General features: G+C 42.5%; 1 protein-coding gene across 2 annotated transcripts in view; it reads left to right on the top strand.

The window, feature by feature from the left end:
• G3bp2 (G3BP stress granule assembly factor 2) overlaps window positions 1-4,603 on the top strand; it is an 80,485-nt gene that overhangs the window by 12,273 nt on the left and 63,609 nt on the right. The window lies entirely within an intron of this gene.

Here is a 4,603-nt window from a genome sequence, read left to right as displayed (position 1 = left end):
AAAAAAAAAAAAAAAAAAAAAAGAACTGGTCTTAAGAAAACCATCCCCTCCCACTCCTAATGATGCTCAGTCAGGGGCTTGGAAGATATCACAGTGGTTAAGTGAACTTGCTTCCTCTCTTGCAGAGGATCCAGGCTCAGTTCCCAGCTTGCACACAGAACTCCAGTTCTGGGGGATCTGACACCATCTTTCGACCACCTTAGGCATGTCATGTCCATGGTACACATACATACATGTAAGCAAACACTCATGCAAATAAAACACAAGTAAGTAAATCTTTTTTTTTTTTTAAGTTAAAAAAGGTAGAACCAGGGTTTTACACATGCTGGATCAATAATCAACCACTGCTACACCTGCAGGGCAGATTACTTTGCTGTATCTTTGCTGGTCCCTGGGCACTGTAGCAGAATATGGAAGAGTGTCTCAGATAAGATACCTGGAGGTAGGCAGTCCAGGGTGACGCCCTAGGATATCCTGTGGGCTCCAGGTTTGTCTGTCTGGCAGGATGCTCAGATCGCTTTGTGACTCCTGCTGGCTCTCTGTCTCCAGCATTGCATCCTTATTCCCGGCAGGAGAAAGGATAAGGATGAGGACCCAAGGGCTATTTTCTTTTTGTTGTTGTTTTGTTTTGTTTTTGTTTTTGTTTTTGTTTTTGAGACAGGGTTTCTCTGTGTAGCCCTGGCTGTCCTGGAACTCACTCTGTAGACCAGGCTGGCCTCAAACTTAGAAATCCACCTGCCTCTGCCTCCCAAGTGCTGGGATTAAAGGCAAGCGCCACCACTGCCCGGCTCAAGGGCTATTTTCAGATGACCTGGATGGACAGCAAAGGAATCTAATCCCTTAAATAAGAATTTATTTGACTTAATAATTTTTGAAATAAATAATTTTGTACATTTAAAAAAAAAGGATGAGGACCCGAGAGTCTACCCACTGAACCCCCCCATTCTTTCACCCTTTTAACCTTTTATTAATGAACTAATTTTAGAACCAGAGAGAGGCTGCAAAAGCTATATAAAGAATTCTCTATGCCCTTCACCCAGATCCTTCGAATGGAAGCATTCCTAATCGCTTCATTCTCTGCAAATATATACATCTCCTGAAACATCCCTGGGGAATTTATTGGCATGCCCCCAAAAACTTCATCATCCAATTCCTGTAGATGAAACTGTTTTCTTAAATAACACAGTGCTGTGACTAAAACCAAGAAATTAGCTTCGATGCTTTGCTATTATCTTTTTTTTTTTTTTTAAATAAATAAGGTTTTTCCAGACAGGGCTCTCTGTGTAGCCCTGGCTGTCATAGAACTCACTCTGTAGACCAGGCTGGCCTGAAACTCACAGAGATCCACCTGCCTCTGCCTCCCCAGTATGGGGGGGGGGGGTTAAAGGCATGCGCCACGACCCAGCTGCTAGCTAGTGTTTACATATCTTTACATTATTATTTTTATTTATTTTGCCAGTAGTTCCACTAAATACCTTTTTAAGGAACAACAAAAATTTGTTGTTCTGGGCTTGGATTAAATGTTTCATTTATATGTTTTGTATCTTTAGTTGTCAATTTTTTTTTTTCAAGAAAAGAATTTCTTGGAGGGCTAAAGGAACGGCTCATTGGTTTAGAGCTCTTGCTGCTCTTGTGGGTGGCCTGGGTTTGCTTCCTAGCAAACCCATATGGCCGCCCTCAGCCACCTGTAAGCCCGGTTCCAGGGAGCCCAGTGCTTCCTTCTGGCCTCCACGGGCAATAGGCGCATACGTGGTACACATACACATACATACATGCAGGCAAAACACTCACATGTCTAAAATAAAATAAAGACTAATTCCTTAGGCTGGTGCGATGGCTCAATGGATAAAATGCACACACCGCTTTTCCTGAGGGCCAGAGTTCAGTCCCCAGCACCTCCATCAGGTGATTTACAGATACCACTTGTGACTCAAGCTAAAGAATCTGGTGCCTGTCTCTGGCTTCCTGGGGCACTTGGATTCACCCACGTACACATGCACAGACGCGCTCATACACACACCTCTAATTAAAAAGTAAAATCTTTTTTTTAAGATTTATTTATTTATGTGAGTATACTGTAGCTGTACAGATGGTTGTGAGTCTTCATGTGGTTGTTGGGAATTGAATTTTTTTAGGACCTCTGCTTGCTCTGGTCAACCTTGCTTGCTCTGGCCAATCCCACTCGCTCCAGTCGGCCCTGCTTGCTCAGTTACCCAAAGATTTATTTATTATTGTATATAAGTATACTGTAACTGACTTCAGATGCACCAGAAGAGGGCATCAGATCTCATTATAGATGGTTGTGAGCCACCATGTGGTTGCTGGGATTTGAACTCAGGACCTTAGGAAGAGTAGTCAGTGCTCTTACCCGCTGAGCCATCTCACCAGCCCCGTAAAATCTTTTTCAAAAGAAAAAGAATAGCTTCTCTTTTCCTATTGCTTATGGTCTTGACAGAGGTGTACATGTTTGCAAGTGGTGTTTTGTAGAATGCTCTCAACTTAAGTTTGTCTCGTCCGGGCTCCAGCCTTGGGGTCAAAGGGACTACAAAATTGCAGTTTTCATAGTATATCCTTCAGGAGGCTCAACACACCTAAGGTTTTCATTATAAGTAATAATATTTTTTTTTTAGAGAGAGAGAGACAGAGAGACAGAGAGAGAATGAGATTGAATCATGTAGCCCAGAGAAAAAGACTGAGAATGAGAATGACTCATGTAGCCCAGGAGTCTTTAAACTTGCAATGTAACTGAAGATGATCTTGAACTCGCCCTGCCTCAACCCCCCAGGTGCCTGTCTTTGTAATTAATAAGTTGCTTTGGTGGTGTGGGTAGGCTTTTTACATACCCCACTTGTTTTCAAGCCTCCCGGAACACCCCCGCCCCGTGTGTGTGTGTGTGTGTGTGTGTGTGTGTGTGTGTGTGTGTGTGTTGTTTTGTTTTTATGGTGCTGGGGATAGAACCTCTGGCCTTGTACACGCTAGCTGAGTGTTCTAACCCTGAGCAAAGCACCCAGCACTATGAGTATGTTCTTTCCTGCTTCCCTCGGGTTGCCACTCTGCCTCCCATGTGGGAAGCTTTCCAAGAGGCAGTCTTTTGACTTCCATATATCTTGCTAAGAATTGTATCCAATTTTAGTTGGGAGCTGCATTGTTTTGTTGTAGTATGGGCATCTTAATAGAAAAGACAGACAGACAGACAGACAGACAGACAGAAGAAACCCATGCAGGATGTGGTGGTGCACTCTGGTCTACATTGAAGAGTTCCAGGACAGCTAGGACAACACAGAGAAACCCTGTCGCAGAACAAAAACAACCAACAACAAGATCCCCAAACCAGCTAGATGGAAGCAATGTCACTGACTTTCACATAAAGACTTGGCTCTGATTTCTTCACATTTGGATCTTTTCTCTTCCCCCTGACCCAGACAGCCAGTCTGTATTGGGCTAAGGGTTATTCCTTTATTCTCTCAATGTTCAGCTTCCGGAAAGCCGGCAGAGAACAATGGCATTTGCTCAGCTTGATAAACAAAACACAGTCATAGTTATTGATTCTTTGTAGTTTTTAAAATATTTAACAGCAAGAAAGAGGGAACTGTAAAAATGTTTTCCTCTCCTGACAGTTATAAGAATTGGAATTTTAAAACTGCTTTGCCACTGAGCTAGTTTGAAAGAGCATGAACATTTAATGATGATCAGCAGCAGAATCTCACTCCATTTCACTAAAACTTCTGAACCAAATGTTATGAAATAATAATATCAGTACATGACAGAAGTAAAATACAATACTAGGAGAGGAACAAACCAGGTTCAAATTACATACACCGAAATGATCACAGTTTGTTTAAAAAATATTCATAGGAGGCTAGAGAGACTTCTCAGTGGCTAAGAGCACTTGCTGCTTTTCCAGAGGACCTGGTTCAATTCCCAGCACTGCAGTGGTGGGTTCACAGTCATCTGTAACTCCAGTTCCAGGTCTGATGCCCTCTTCTGGCTTTGGGGACCAGGCATGCATGTGGTGCACAGACATACATGCACACGAAACACCCATACATATAAAACAAAAACCAAAAGTATAAATAAGGGAAAACTTACAAAGAAGTGGAGTAAGGGGTGATCTACATAGTCCTGAGATTGTTAAGCAGCTTACTTCCATCAGCATTGAGCCAGGAGTCGAGGTTGAAGTCACCATTGCAGATGCCTAAGTCAACTGTTTGAATAAATTGACTTAATTGTTTAAAAAAGAAGAAGAAGAAGAAGAAGAAGAAGAAGAAGAAGAAGAAGAAGAAGAAGAAGAAGAAGAAGAAGAAGAAGAAGAAGAAGAATGCTGAGGTATTGGGCATGGTAGTGCACACCTTTAGTCTTGGTGTTCGGGAGACAGAGCAGGCAGCCTGGTCTACAGAGCAAGTCTAAGACAGCCAGGGTTCTGTTACACAGAGAAACCCTATCTCAAAAAACAAAATAAAGAATAATGATAGGCAGGGTGGTACATGCCTTTAATCCTAGCACTTGGTAGGGAAACAGAAGCAGGTGGGTCTTGTGAGTTTGAGGTTAGCCTGGCTCCTGTGTTATGAGTTCTAAGACAACCAGAACTATATACATCAAGAAC

This window comes from Mastomys coucha, unplaced genomic scaffold, assembly GCF_008632895.1.
Source record: "Mastomys coucha isolate ucsf_1 unplaced genomic scaffold, UCSF_Mcou_1 pScaffold22, whole genome shotgun sequence".
Taxonomy (NCBI): domain Eukaryota; kingdom Metazoa; phylum Chordata; class Mammalia; order Rodentia; family Muridae; genus Mastomys; species Mastomys coucha.
Note: the sequence above shows the minus strand (reverse complement) of the source record. Positions and strands in the feature narration are given on the sequence as shown.